General features: G+C 48.5%; 1 long non-coding RNA gene across 3 annotated transcripts in view; it reads left to right on the top strand.

Annotated features, from left to right (window-relative positions):
- Positions 1 to 14944, top strand: part of LOC136776716 (uncharacterized) — a 59832-nt gene extending 44888 nt beyond the window's left edge. For all 3 annotated transcript variants that reach the window (XR_010823127.1, XR_010823126.1, XR_010823125.1), the window contains one exon: positions 14855 to 14944. This is a non-coding gene — a long non-coding RNA (uncharacterized lncRNA). The remainder of the gene's footprint in view (positions 1 to 14854) is intronic.
- Positions 14945 to 15677: the final 733 nt, after the last annotated feature.

Raw genomic sequence — 15677 nt, 5'->3', positions numbered from 1 at the left:
AGCAACTCGCGCGTGCTTTCTCCATCGGCAGAGTGCTACTTAGAGAAATCAGAACGAGGCACGGTTTGTCGAGAGCTGTTTAGTTCTTAAATGGCAGCATAGGAGTTGCGTCGCGTCGCGTTGACAGTGGAGAAAGAAGCGAGAGGAGCCGCTCTTCTTGTTCTTGATACGCGTCGGACAATGGCGAGAAAACACTCGTTCTCGGCCCCAGTCGTTTCCCCAACTCCTTTCCAAACCTCTTTCATCATCCGCTGCTTTGCAATTTCAAGTAAAACGGGAAGATGACGACGACTCCACGCTTCGAGCCTTTTCTCATTACCAGTAATCTTTCGCTCGAACGCTGTGCAGCGAAACACACAGCCACCCAACTCACCCTTTCCACCGATAATTGCATCTATCGTTGGCTCCCCCCACCCCGCACCTTGCACATCTACCCCCTTGAAACGTTCACCGATATATAGCAGTCTTCCTATATATATATATACACTGTGCTGTATACACCTTGCGAAGCATTCTTCTTTTCATTTAATCAACTCATTCATTTCACTCTGCTCTCTCCACAATTTTTTATACCCATTAAACATATAATTAATTTTTCCATCCCCACCGATCCATCGATTTACCATCGCCAATTGTGGCTAATTAGTTTAATTCGCACTTTGCTCCCTCTCTACTCGATTAATTTGGAAATGATTTCCTCTATTAATGGTAGCTTTCATGTTTATATATATAGGAATGCTCTCTCTCTCTCTCTCTCTCGTTAGAATGGAAGAGAAAAGCGAGAAGACTCGGAATTTCGCTGTATCTCATCCTTTTAAGCGAAGAAGTGGCTAATAAAGTGTCGGGGCGGTGAAGCGGGGTGCGGGGTGCGGGGGTGGGGCGCGAAAAGCAAGCAAGTCGAGCCTGGCGAGCTCGAGGTTCGCGCGGAAGTAAGGTGGCGGAAGATGAAAAGAAGGGAAGACAATCGGGCCTGCTCGACACGCCGGAGCGTATTACAGTCGAGTTTACTTTTCTCTCTCTCTCTCTCTCTCTCTCTCTCTCTCTCGGCTTTTCTTCGTCCGTCCAAGCAGTGACTTCTTTCAATCCGGAGAAGTAGGTAATAGTGTTGAAAAAAAAAACTCCTCGCTTGCATAATTGAAGGAAACGCTTTCTTTTCCCTCGACCACCCTTCCCACGCATTACACACATACACACACACACGTATAAACGGACCGCAGCATCTTCGAGTCAATTCTGTGATTGGAAAGCATAAAGTTTTATCCTGTGACGTGAGGTATGCAGGAAGCACGAGGCAATTTCCATGGGCCAGCCACTCTCCACGCATACCATATACATACACACATGTATATATGACATGCTTATTCGATCGTAAGTACTTAATGACGGTAGGATTTTTTCCGCGCGAGGAGCCCTCGAAGCGCGACACATAGGAACCGGATATACGTGCGCACTGGACCAGGTATCCTTATGGAAGCTTCCACTTTCACAGAGGAAATTAGCTCCCTCTTCTTCCGTTGTCGGTAGGAAAATGCCAAGGGACGTTCATCGGACCATAATACGCGCGCCATTGCATATTTCCTACAAATTCCTCTGTCTTATATATACATATATATATATATATATATATATATATTCAATGTCCTCCCGCATTGGTACCAACTCCAATTTATCGTGGACCAACAAAAATACCTCAACTCTTCATCCTAGCCTATGAAAATCTCCGTGTCCAGCGTCCCCTCGAGATTTTAATTGCGCTAAATACAGAAATCCCAATCTCATAAACGTCATCTAAACGATACTATATATATTCTCTCTCTTCTTATCGAGCGCGTCTATGCATGCATTTCCGGCGGTCCATTATTTCACCGAGCGGCAATTACAGCGAATTTTGTTCGAGTGTATCGTTAGAGCATCGAGAGAATTACACGACGACGCGCGGCACACAGTTCCTAGGCTAGAAAATTTGTCGGAAGAGAGCAATTGTCGAAAGATGGCGTTCGCTTTCCATATATAGGCTACCTATATATATATATATATATGTGTGTGTGTGTGTGTGTGTGTGTGTTGGAGGAGGGTGATATTAGCCCGCTTGGCCGGGGATTCCCTCGATCGTTCGCCCTTGCCAACGCTAATAGCCTCGGCGCGTTGTTGGCCAGGCGGCTCTCGATAATGAATATCGAGTAGCCGTACATGTCCCGCGTCTCCAAATATTTTTAGTCCAATCGAAGAATCTCCACTCTTTTCCCCTCTTTTTTGGGGGGAAGCCCCACTCCTCCTGCTATGCCTCTTTTACGAACGAAGCAGCGATCGATCAACTTTGAAATAACATATCAAGTTTCGAAGGTGCACACTCGGACGGCGCGGCCAATGCAAAAACCCTATGGGAAGAGTTAAAATGTTTGCTTTACATTTCGCGCAGGTACCGGAGCTACAGCTACCTAGGGGGATAATATTATTATAAGGGATGAAAAATATGATAGGAGTATAAGCGAATTCCTTCTAAAAATACCACAGAGACCGGCGTAATTAGAATCGTATATGCGCCATATTATTTTCTTTTTTATCTTCGGAGGAAACGCTCGTGTCGGATAATGCATCGCAGCTGCAATTTGATTATTTGTGCCACGGTTGGCCAGACTGCTTTTGTTCGCAATACGCCAAATAATTATCGTATACGACGTAATTAAAATTCGAGAGTGTGCCAGTGTCCGAAGTAACACAAAATTTTCTTTAGCCATGAAAACGAGCAAGGAATATTTCGAGTTCTTCGTACATGCTCGATATAGAACGATTACAAAAATAGAGAATTCGAGGAACAGGGTAATCGAGTATCGAACATAGATACGAGCCTCGGTCGTAGCTCGTGGAGCAACCAGTAAATTTCTTTCACGTCCGATTCCGGACGTTCCTAACGTGTGATTTGCCGAACAATAGAAAGCTGTCATTAAGCAGGGTCAATTAAAAGTCAGCCAAGTATTTTGCGTTCCTGTAGCACGGTACACCGGGGGAGGGGGGGGGGGGGGGGAGACGGGCGACAGGAAAATTTATACTCGGACGGGGTCCTAATTAATCACGGTAGGCATAGGAAACGAGATAATGGCGGACATTTTTGTGCCGATCGCTCGAGCAACCTGCAAGTGTTCGCTCCGCGAGGCTCATCGATCCTTGCGTGCTTACGTTTCGTAATTGCTCGAACCTTTCAATTTTCATTTCAATGATACTTGCACTAAGGAAACTAGCTGCGATGGACCTACAATAGTCCAATTTCCGTTTCCGGAAGGCGGGGACTGACGATCCTCCAGCTGCAGGTCGAATTTGTTCGAAACGTCTCTTATATTCTGCTGTCGATGCAATTCGACCTTGATGACGTCCTACGTCATCGACTCGCACCTAGCGAACCAATAGGAATCGAGAACCACGATTTTCTTTCAAAGAGGAAAATTGCGAAATCTTGCAGAATTAACAGATTCCTCGAGCTAAAGTTCCAGTCCATATACATCAGGTTATATATATATATATACGTACGGATGGCTGGAGAGTTATTTCCGGTTTCCGCACGGAAGAGCGTAACGCGTTTTCCGCGACGTCCACTCGAGGCTCGATCGAGGGCTCGATCGGGCCCTCGCATCCTGGATATCGGTTCCTCCGCCGCCCGCCGATCGGACATGCCGACATCGTCGATAGGAGCGTGCGCTTTCAAAGTGGAAACCCACGGATACGTGATTCTAACAAAACAGCGGACGTCCGGACGACGGACAGTCACACAGGTATCGTTCCCTTAGCTCATGCTCTCTCTCTCTCTCTCTCTCTGCAATACACACTTCCGTCTCGCCTCGTTCCCTCCCATGTACTTATCGACACTTAAAAATCTCTCCACTATATATATATATATATATATGTGTGTGTGCGTATATGTATACTTACTTATACCGATTACTACCACAATTGACAATAAGGACGAAATAAAACAAACGACCAATCGAAGAATCAATTAAAAATAAAGCATCGTTAGGACACACACATTTTCTCATTCTCCTAGAAACTCGCCATTAGAATTATTCCTAAAGTTTACCCTCTCTCTCTCTCTCTCTCTGAGAAATTCAAGACTTTTACACGAGCAAAGACTGCAAAACACCCGCAGGTTTGGCTGTTCAGGAATTTTACGAGCGAATCGATACGGTAATCGTCGAGACTGCCTCGTAATCGAGATGAAACGTTAACCGCCATTAACGCTCGGCATTAATTCATAAAGTATAAATATTGGCAATGAAGCCCACGCGATCGAGCAACCGCTTTGAGATTTTCCAATGAATATTAAGTACAGTCCGAGCTATAGGACTTGTTTGAATTTTAATCAAATCCCGGTTAATGATCGGCGATAAAGTCAATATTAACAAAGCAGCGGCCAACTATCAGGACTTATTTACCCGGCTGAATCCTCTCCACGGTGTTGACAACGAGACGAGAATTAATAATGCACCGTACAGCCACAGGGTATATCTCGAAATAGCGACAATTTGTCTAGAGGAGTGGAAGAAGAAAAGCACACGTACAGCATTGATCATCATCCAATGAACATCCGGGATTGGGAGGATCGCGTACGCGAGAGTATAGATCGTTTTGGCGCGATGCAAAATTAACACGTGCAGATGCGAGGACTGCGAGAAGACGCGGTCGCGAGGTATCGCGCAACCTGTCACTCTCCTCATCCGATGTAAAAGGGCCGCTGTTCTTGTATAACGTCGCTTGCATAATTCAAGTGGCAGTCGCTGCTTTGCCGCAAAGCTAACGACAACTTATGCTCGTTATATTAAGCCCATCGACGTATTCCACTTTTAGCTGAATAACTTTATAGAATTAAACCCATTTACCTTTTACGTATCCCTCGAGTTTGCGAAAATGGAGCGAGAGTTCTGTTGGGATCATCGAGTTGTTCAGCGCAGGAAATAATGTAAGGAAGGAAGGAAGAATTGGGTGGTGCAGGATTGAGAGGGAGGGGGGGGGGGATAAAAGAAGGTACGTAATACAGTCCTGGTTTACCGAGGGCCACTAGGACGAGGTGGCCGCAGGGGTGGGAGGGGTAACTCAAGACGGGTCTAAGTGAGTCTTCCGGCCGACAGGCAATGATAGCCCTGAGAACTGACTCGGTCCGCGGATGTAGTGTGCCACTAGCACGCACACTGACACATCGTGTATCCGATCTGTCACAATATTATCCTCTCCTTGCGCACGCTCGTTCGGAGACTAACGAATCTGCTTAAAAATATATAATCTATAGGATTCATTTTTTTTCTCCTAGCTCTCTCTATATATATATATAATGTATATATCGTTCTTCTTCCGGTTGCCTAAAAATTTTACAGAAAAGAATAACTCTGCGTAATCCAAGAGAGAGAGAGAGAGAGAGAGAGAGAGAGAGTAAGTAATCTTAGGAAAATTACCTGTAGAAAATGACCTAGTTTGATTCGCTAATGTCACTTGACGAGTGACTCATGCATCAGCAGACACTTCGCGCTATACGTATACACATAAGCCACATATCTGAACAGCTCATTATACGTAATTTAGAAGTTGAGAGGGCAGTCGACTTGTGTGTGTGTATATATGATGCATGCAGGAATAACTGAATAGTTACCGAGCAGCTCTCTCTCTCTCTCTCTCTCTCTCGCTCTCGCTCTCCGTCCCGGCTAATTTATAAAGAGGGCAAAATCGTGTCGAGCTAGATCCCATTGATACGTAATTATTTATATGACGATTCTTCTTAGAATCTATTCGTCCCCCATTTTCTCATAGTCCATTCTAACCAGCGTAAATCGTATCGATCATTAGCGAATTATTATCGAATTTCTCTCAATGGAGGAGAATCTCGATGAATCATTCTTAAGGATGCTCGTGTCGATTTAGAGATTCAGGATCCTGGATGATGAGGAACCCGAAATCTATATATATATATATATATATAGGTAAATTATCGATCGCGCGTTTGCTGACACTTTGCACGCACGTTCTACTTGGCTGACTCCGAAGGAAACGTTCGCACGATTATTGCGCTCTGTACACGTCACGTACATACGACATGCACACACACACACATATATATATGAGAGAGTGAGAGAGATGGAGGGACGAATCACGAAAGGATGATATAAGCTCGCAATGTACGCCTCCTCGCGTCCTTCCACGCGTCAAATAATTAACTTGCCGCGCGATATCCAAGACCATCTATATACACATACAAAGAGAACGTTTATTATCTCCGGAGCACCTCTTCTGGATCCCCTCCGCGTGCAGCACGGTAAACCTTGCGAAAGAAAATTCACTTTCCTTCTGCGAATCCTCCCACTAATTCTCCATATATATGTATATATATAATTGAACGTGGATTTTCCTTCGAAAGCCAAAGTTTCGTTTCTAATTCGTTCATTGTCCGAGTGAAGGCAGCGTGTTCGCCGGATACTTTCGGCGAGTTCGTTAAAATATGTAAACTGATTACGGTCGATGGATGCGAAAGGTCTCCGCCGGAGCTGGTTATCCCGCGCTTAATCCTCTCTTAATTCGCGAGGCAAAACAGGCGAGTTGCGAGAGTTGCAAGTTGCATCATTAAGACCACTTATCGCGTCTTACTTGTGTCCTTAACGAGGCTAGCGCGTTAATGACGTCGAAAGTGCCGAGGAATCTCCGTGGCCGAGCGGAGTGTGGGGTGGGACCGGCGAACTCTTTTAGAGTTCCCGCAAAGAGCGCGGGAGGATCGGATGGTTCCGTCGTGCGCGTTCGCGTGTTGCTCGTCTTCTTCCTATCTATGTGTGTGTGTGTGTTTGCGGAATTTAATCGGCGAGGCTCGAACAATAATAATTTAAAGAACGCGAAATAAAGAGAGAGAGAGAGAGAGAGAGACGAGCGGCAATTATAGGTTGGAATAGGTCGATGGGAAGAATGGCGATGATTGAGGAGACGAGGTCCAGTGGTTACGTCGGCCACGGCTGGCTTCCGGTAAAACTCTTGTCCGGTCGATTCGCTTTCTCGACCGCTGGTCCGAGCGTCAACAGTTTCTCGGGGCCGGCGCGAGGCGTGCGGCGCGCTCACGCGACCATCCAGGTGTATCGCCTTCCGTACCATTGTCAAACAAGTTCCGGATCTCAGATAGTCCACGACGAAACTATTTGCCCGATCTTTTCACGTGGTTCGCGTATTCCTTTGTGCGCCCACGCCGGTCACTCCTTCCTATTTTTCACCTAGCCCATTTCCATCGCTTCCTCTCTCTCTCTCTCTCTCCGCCACGTTCGTCGCGTTTGCGCGTTCATTCGCCAAAGAGGAAATAATTAAATCTCCAAAGCCCCTAATTAGCCACGCACTTTACTCGTATACAAAATCTGGACGAGCCTTATTTGCGCACGTGACCAAGCGCCATTGGTCTCTGCGACAGCATCCTTCTTTTGTTTCCTAAACTTTCTTTCTATTTTTAACCCCCCTCCCCCCCCCCCCCCCCTTTTACCAGTCGTTTGGGAGGCTGAGGCTCCTGGACGTCCGAGTACCAGAGCTCGGCTGAAGAGAATACAGGATGAAGAGAAGAAGAAGAAGATGATGATGAGAGAGGGTGGAATGATTCGGTTGGAAGAAAAGAGCCTGGTTCTCCAGCCTAACGTCAGCTGCGGGCAGGGACGCGTTGTTTACCTTGCGCAAATACTAGCGTGTGCTCTCCACCAGCGGAGCATCCTGGAAACTCGATGACTGCACCATCCGCAAGAACGGCGAGCAACCCCGAGCCTCTTCTTTATACCCTCGCGAGGGCCCGCGGGAGGGGGGGGGGGGAGACGAGACGTAAAACCGAATTGTAAATACAGACGGGTGAGGACGTTTCTGGTACGTATGGTGCGCGGGCAAAATTAAAGAAGCGCATCATCCGGCAGCTCGACGCGAGAAGGTCAGGAATCGCGGATAGGAGGAAGGAAGAGAACCGGATACGCGACGCGTTACGCATGCATCATGGCTGGCCTAAACAAGCTGTTTAGACGACTTCAAGTTAACCCGAATTGACTCAATTGGATTAAGCACGACGTGGCTCACCCGACACTTGGGAACCGACCGGTACCCGCGTCACCGTCTCTCTCTCTCTCTCTCTATGTGCTATATATACATATATAGCTGTACCCGAGCGAGTCTCTTTCGCTTCTCATGCAAATATTCGCGCACTTTGACTCGTTTCCATATCTCCTCCCCCCCCCCCCCCCCCTCCTTCCCTCTCTTGACCCTTGACTATCTCGATGCCCCGGGACGCTCGCACACGTACACACGCACGCACACATCACTACCCTGACCCGCGGCGACCGGCATCCTACTCCCGCGAAGATCGACTTCCGCAGCTCTTCTTTCCCAGCCGCGAATTTGTGCTGATTAGCTGAATTGTCGCAGCATTTGGGAAAATTGCTCGCGAACTGCGGAGCGCACCCCACGTCACTTTAGAGCTACGACTCGCGAGACCTCATCGGGACCGTCTTCCCTCCCTCCCCCCCCCCCCCCCCTCCCTACCCTTATTGCGTTATAGCATACACTGTTTTCCCCTAATGAACATCGCGATGCCAGCGACTGCCCTGCGTGCGTAACGAACCACGCTCCCATTCCGATCGGACATGATCGAGTTTCGGATGAGATTTGCGAGACGCGAGCGATTCGATCGCTCTTTTAATTCGTACCGCCAATATTATTATATCGAACGAGAGAGCGAGCGAAAAGGGAAGGAGATAATTGTCATTGGAAACTATTCTATTTCGGTCGGTTATCATGGTGTACATGTATATACGTATCGAGAGGATTGCAATTGTCTCTCGTTCACACTGGTACTAAGCGTTCCTTTGTATGTGTGTGTGTGTGTCGAAGGAAAAGGAAAGCGATAGCGAATAGAGGGACATTATATATATATATATAGCTGATAAGGTAAATAAAATTGAAACGAGACAGCGAGGGAGTGAGACCAGTGTATATAGGTTTGTCGAGGGTCAGAGGGGGGGGGGGGGGGGGGGGGGACGAGTCTTTCCGTTAAGAACTCGCTGGCGCGAATTGAGAAATTACGGCTGGTTGGATCGAGAAGACACTTGGAAGTTCGATGATTCCTGGCGATCTCGACGAGTTGATGGATGAAAATTGAGCTAGGCTTATTGTCCCTTTCTGGAGTTTGTGACGCACAAGAGTCTCTCTCTCTCTCTCTCTCTGTTTCTCTCCGTGCCTGAGGCTCTCGCGATATATAGCATATACATATATGGATCGTCGGAAGTCACCTTCCTCATTATCATAGCAGTAACAGTGTAGCAGCCGACGAGTCGCTCTCGGGCAGCCTTCATCCTGTGCCCTAGTCACTTAGGCCACTCGAGGGTTCTCAACTCAAGTCCCTGTGGCTCCTCGGTTGGGCCGAAGCAGGTCCGGCCACACCGGACGTGAGAACCTTCGGCCTAGGGGACAAGACGCAAGTCCATTATGTCCAATCAGGTCGTGATTGGCTCAAACGATCGGACCATCGCTCGCCGCACGTCGCAACGCGGAGGTTTTGCGTCCCAGCATACGTCGACCCTGTCCCGACGTCAAGATTGACGATCTTCCATCTCCCTCCCTCTTCCAACGACTCTAACGCGCCTTTTCCGTTTCTGCAACCAACTTGATTCGTCGTCCGCTCGACGCTTTGGCAAAAGCAATAACGCGTACCACCATATATATATATATATATATATATATATATAGACTATAAATAGTATTACATTCACCGAACAATTATAATTGAGATTGCAGCGCGTTCTTCAGGGTTGTGCGACATCGATGTTGCACCGGTGGTGCGACGGCGGGTGAGAAAAGGCAGAACCGGAAGCGAGGAGTCTCTCGCGGTCCCCACCCCCGGGTTCGTTCGGTTTTATTGGCCCGGCTACTTGGCTTGGCGGCAGTTATGTAGATGTCAACTGCCAGCACGGCATATTGGCAAGGGAAATAAGCAAAACGAGAGTGGGCCAGTCGCTGGAAATCTTCTTATGGCGAACGGCCAATCCTCCGGAGTTTCGCCCACGAAAACTGCCGCGTCGCGAGTACCGAGATTATTTAATTTTATTCAATTGCCAAAGTTTCTCTCGCTCTCGTCCATAGCTGCTTTGGCTCAAACTTCGTCGTTGCTGGATACCGACTGCAATGGCCGCCAGTGTTGCCGATATTGTTTACGCCAGCCTGCACTACCTCCTGCTATATATCTGCTAAATCGTCTCCAGCCACGCCTTCTCTCTCTCTCTCTCTCTCTCTCACTCTTGTGCTTTTTATACCCAAAGGTCTTCCCATTAGACCCTGCAGCAGTTTAACGAACCCATCAAGAAACATCGATGCACTCGACTCGAATGCTTCGTCGCGCATTAGCCAACTCCTCGAATTCACGGATATATTCCTTCGTTCTCCGGGTTGAGGGGATCGATCGACGCGTCCTTTCGAGACCTCGTGCCTATGCTTCGAGTCCCTTCAACGCGGAAGGAAGATCCTCTCTTCTTCTATATAGATCTAGCTTTCCGGGAGTTTTCGGGAGACGTTAACTTATAATGGGGGCACATGGGTTCCCATGACTTTTCCCTCTGGGAAATGCTAACGTGCGATATTAAAAGCTACAAAAAATCCTTCCAGCGGAACAGCATCGGGGTCCCTCGAAGAAAAGAAGTCGGAATACAACGGTCCTTATTGACAGTGGCGTAGAACCTCGGTCTATGCCGACGACCCTAACGACATTCGTAAGACTCCTGATTCTCGTGTTTGTACACCACGAGGAAGACTTCGAATTTGACATTCCTAGAATTTCTGCGTACCACGAAGAAACGGTCAAGGTCGAAGTATTTTACATCAAAGGAATTTCGTATATTTGGAGACCTGCACAAGTATATACGAAGAACGCGTGGAGTATACGGGTTTAAGAAAGTTGAAGATTGTAGAGTTGGTACGCCAATGCCAAGAATAAGGGGGTCCCCTTGCACGTTCAGGTGGTTCCGCCGGCTGATGTCCCCCGATTTAAATGTCCTGCCAGGTATATACAGTGTGGAAGGATCGACTTCTGGGCGAGCTCCTCGAGAGCGTTTTCTCGGCGACGCGGCGGAGGAGGAGAAGATGGAATCAGAGTGGGGTCGTGGAATAAGGGCCTCAGGAGGGAGGGGGGGGGGGGGGACTCCTTGGGAATTCGAAGGAGCGCGTGCCAGCTGCCGTTTCGAGGCGTAACCGCCGTTTCGGCTTCTTGTTGCCATTGTCGAAGACCCACCATGGCTCCCTCCAACGTCTTAGCGCGAGGCTCCCCTTTTCTTCCTCAACGTCTTATCGCCCCCTTCAGGCCCATTCACCTTTCCTACCTTCCTACCTCGTCCTCCCCTATCGGGCACACGCCATCGGCTGATTTCGTCGGTTAGCCGAGTCACAATACTCTCGCCTCGTCAACGAAACTTGGCTTCTTCGTCGTCCTTGGCTGCTCTCGCTGCCATTCTCGCGTGCCCCTTCCACCGACGATCCTCTCCCGATAATAAAAAATTCACGCTATATGTATACACGAGTGTCAAAGAGCGCGGAGCCGAATCAATGAATATCGAAATCGAAATGTGCAAACGCGAGCGTTAAAGGTCAGGTTAATGAGGTGGCTCGAATAATATCCCGGCTCTTTTGCTGACCCATATTATTGTTTTTGAAACGTGATTAAACTCATTGAAAACGAGGCAATGTGGATTAATGACCTTTCGGCGGCTCTGGTGGTGTGCGTGGGTGAATGAAATCGGGCCAAACGGTGAAACAAATTTAACGAGCTGTGAATTATGAAAATCGGTGACAGGTCGCTCGCGCTTTTAAACGTTTCATCCTCCTCGCGCATAATTTCCCACCCCCCGGATAAAACCTCCCTCCGATCCCCATCGCACGCACGCACGCTTTTGGCCACGTGCCATTCGGTCCAAGCGCGATTCCAATGGAAAATAATAACAAAGCGTCGAGAGTCCTATTTGAATCGAGGAAGCTACGTGGCACGGGATTCGTAATTACCGCGATTAACCTCTTTAATTAATATCGCGGATGAATTAACATATTCGGTCAACTTGTTGCTGCGCATCAACGACCCTTCCTTCCCTCTCATTCTCTCTACAAATATATATATATATATTTTACACGCGCATTACACGAGTCAACAAATTGTTCGCATCTTTACTCCTCTTCAACTTTACTATATCAATATTATTATGCTGATGGAAAACTGTTAATTTTTTAATTGGAATATATATAGGTATGGGTTTGATCATCCTGTGTGTGTGTGTGACTCTGGAGGTATTTCCCTTGTAAGCCGAAGGAGGGAATGCTTGGTTATGCAGGGTCGGCGTAGATGGATATGGGCCGGTGATTATGAGCGAGTTCCCATGCACCCCCTGCGAACCCGTCGACCACATGACACCTACGCAACGAAGCAATGTGTGCAACCCCGTACAAGATACTCTCGACCACACGCACATGCCCTGCTACACGTACCCTTTCCACGATACGCCATGTGGTGTCCCATGGACTGCGTCAGAACCACCCCCCCCCCCCTTTATTTAATACTCGTCTAGAAATTCACCCATGGAACACTTCGATCTATCGTTACCCAAACTTTTTCATCACATCTGCAATTATATATATTTCTTTGCTGGCTTGGGTCGTCGCGCAAAGAAAATGGCAAAGTTTCCATTTTTTGAACTCAAAGTTCTTTGAGGCACACCTCTCCAGCAGTCCAACTACCGAGCCTCGGTTTTTAAAGAGAAATAGGAAGGGTTGGAGGAAATAATTCGGTGAAAGAGTCGCGAAGCGAGACCTTCGTCCGATAATTAGAGCCATGGCTACTTCCGAGTGCAGGAACTTCCTCCCCCTTCGTTCCTGAAGCCATTTCCGGCGGGGAGCATGGCACCTTTTCGTTCCACGCATCGAGGCACACGGGGAAGCACAGCGATCAAGGTGTGCGTTAGGAAAAACAGAAGTTCCTCTCTGACCCCCTACGAAGCCTCCTCCCCCATCCAAAGAACTGTGCAAACACGGACGCACACAGGTACGACCAGCTCGAAACGATATTTCGAATTAGGCCATATGGTGCTTTCACGCTATAACGGAACAGGCCCCTTCTACTTGGAGGGGTTCTCCGTTCGCCTCCTCAAAAATACAAACAAAAAAGCGAAGAAAATTCCACTCGAAACCCCCACAGACGATCTCGATCCCTATCATTATTTTTCCATCGATTCGAACCTCATCGATCAGAGTTTTCGATCGACGCTAACCTTGATGAAGTTGCTGTTTGTTCTCCAAGTTTGGATCCTCGGGTGGTTACGCTAAGACGATTATCATCGGGATGCTCGAGCTGTTGGGGGCACATCGATGGTGCGTAGACGACGCGACGCGAGGCATCCATCCAATATGGCATTGGACGCAGGTGCTTTAAGCTGCTCAGCTGTTGCTTCCGAACACACAAACGCCGACACGCCTGTGTTGATGCTCGGGACAAATTCTCCCTCTGTCGCGTATATATGTACGCACGCATCTCCAGTCCAGTCCTCCACCACGAACTCGCCTCCGTTTCCCCATTGATCAATCTAATTAATTCAGCTGGCTAATTCAACAATGCCTATACTCTCGGTCGCCCCTATATATATATATATATATATATATATCCTCCTGCAGAGCCGCCATTAGAATTTTCTTGCCCTCTCCCGTGCGAGCACACCCGCTCGTTGACAACCGGGAGTCTCGAAGTATATTACAAGAGACGGAAGATGAAGAGGGGTGGTAGGAACGCGCGCGAAAAAGAATAACAAATCAGGTTGGTAAGCGAGAGAGTGGCATGTGCTATATCCGTGGATGATTGGTTGGACGGGGCGAGGGAAATAGGCTCGTGTGAATATTGAGCGTGTGCTCCGATAAAATTGGAAAGCAAAAGTTGCGGGCATTTCGCGCGTAAATATAGTCACCGTGTTATCCTTGAGTTTGACCAAGCCAGATGGGTCCGGTCGCTCGCGATAGACATCAATTATTTTTCCCGCCCTTTCTTTCTCCGCGAGTATCGACCGACGACAGCGAAACGCGCCTGCTTATAAATCGAATAAGATATTCAGAGAACGGGTAATTTTCTTATAACCCCTCCACGATGATCGAGCCTTTTCTTTCTCCGCTGGATTCGCCTATATACGTATAGCTGTCGGTCTACCTAATGTTTCCTCCAATCTCCATTAGAGCCGCACTCTTCCCCACAATTTTCCTCCCGTACAGCTTTCCTCGATCGATTCTTCAACGTTCCATATATATATATATATATATTTATTCTTTTCCATCTTCTCATCGTTCGTAATTAACGTAGGAAAAAGTGTACACTTATATACATACGTAGCTTGTATATGTGTTGCTCGAGGTTGGTCCAATTCGGACGATCATCTCGCGTGCCTGTACATATTGGATTAATCGCTGGATGGGATCGTTCGAGGCCTCGCCGCGCACATGGGAGTGGTCGATGAATGGAAAAGCAGGTCTAACGTTGCACGGGCGAGAGGAGAAACGAATCGATCCGCGAAAGGTATATGGAGAACACATGTGGTTCGTCTTGCATCTGTCGATATGCGACGATGCTCGTGCCGCAGCTTTTCTAGTTTCTCGCGACACGAATCATCCCCTCTTTATGCCTCTTAAGATAGTGCTTCGCGGTGGTTGTTGGCATTTGATCAAGGATATACGGGCTTGTCGCGTCACGAGTCGTTGACACACGTTGCATCCAGTCTGTATATATATATATATATATATATGTATATGTTTGTGCTGGAGGCCGATTGTAAAAGAGTGGTTTTCGTGGAACGTGTTTCAGAAGCCAAGCGAGACAGGACTGAGAAGCTTGACTTGGAAAATCGGGACGAGGGAGCGAGGGGCAGCTAGCCCTTTGGCGAGCTCGAAGGATGCAGCTCCCAGGCGGGAGCAGGAAGATTCCACCCGCGAGGGCCCCGGTTTCCGCCCTGGTCATCATCAACGGGAGCAAGGTGAACGCTAGGTCGACCAACAGCAGGAGCTGCCAGTGGAATCATCGAGGCGGCCAATCGAGGAGAAGCGGACTGTGGAGCCCCGAGAGCGAACCGATCTGTCAAGGTCGTCCCGTGAGTGGTGCTTGCTTGTTCGCGAGGAGAGACCTTGAGGTGCTGCAGCTATTGGCACGGGGTCCGCAGCGGCGAGAGAGCCGTGGCCAGCAATAGTGAAGAGTAGAGAGGGGAGGAAAGAGAGCGAGAGAAGGACTGGAGGAGGTGGTGGTGGTGGTGGAGGAGGAGGACGACGACGAAGAAGAAGAAGAGGGAAACGAGGCAGAGGTGGAGGTGCTGGAGGAGAAGGGGCGGTGGAAGGGAAGGATAAGAGGGAAGCGCAAAGGAGGAAAGGTGGCAGAACGAAGGTCATCCTCTAGGAAGGGGGTGGCTCTTGGGCAACCTCCTCGTCGTCATCATTATCAGCGTCGTCGTCGTCGTCGCGACTGGCGGCGACGGCGGTAAGCACCGAGAACACGACTACCCTGGAGGACGGGGAGGAGGGGAAGAAGAAAAAGAAGAAGAGATAAGGAACTTAGCGAGGGAAGAGCCCGAAGCGAGGAGCGAGCGAGAGGATCGGTGCGCGGGAAGGGGAAGGAGGGGGAGGAGGGGGAGGAGGAG

Source organism: Prorops nasuta, unplaced genomic scaffold (assembly GCF_024137725.1).
Source record: "Prorops nasuta isolate Cenicafe-Biocafe unplaced genomic scaffold, Cenicafe_Pnas_1.2 PNAS00010, whole genome shotgun sequence".
In the NCBI taxonomy this organism is placed as follows: domain Eukaryota; kingdom Metazoa; phylum Arthropoda; class Insecta; order Hymenoptera; family Bethylidae; genus Prorops; species Prorops nasuta.
Note: the sequence above shows the minus strand (reverse complement) of the source record. Positions and strands in the feature narration are given on the sequence as shown.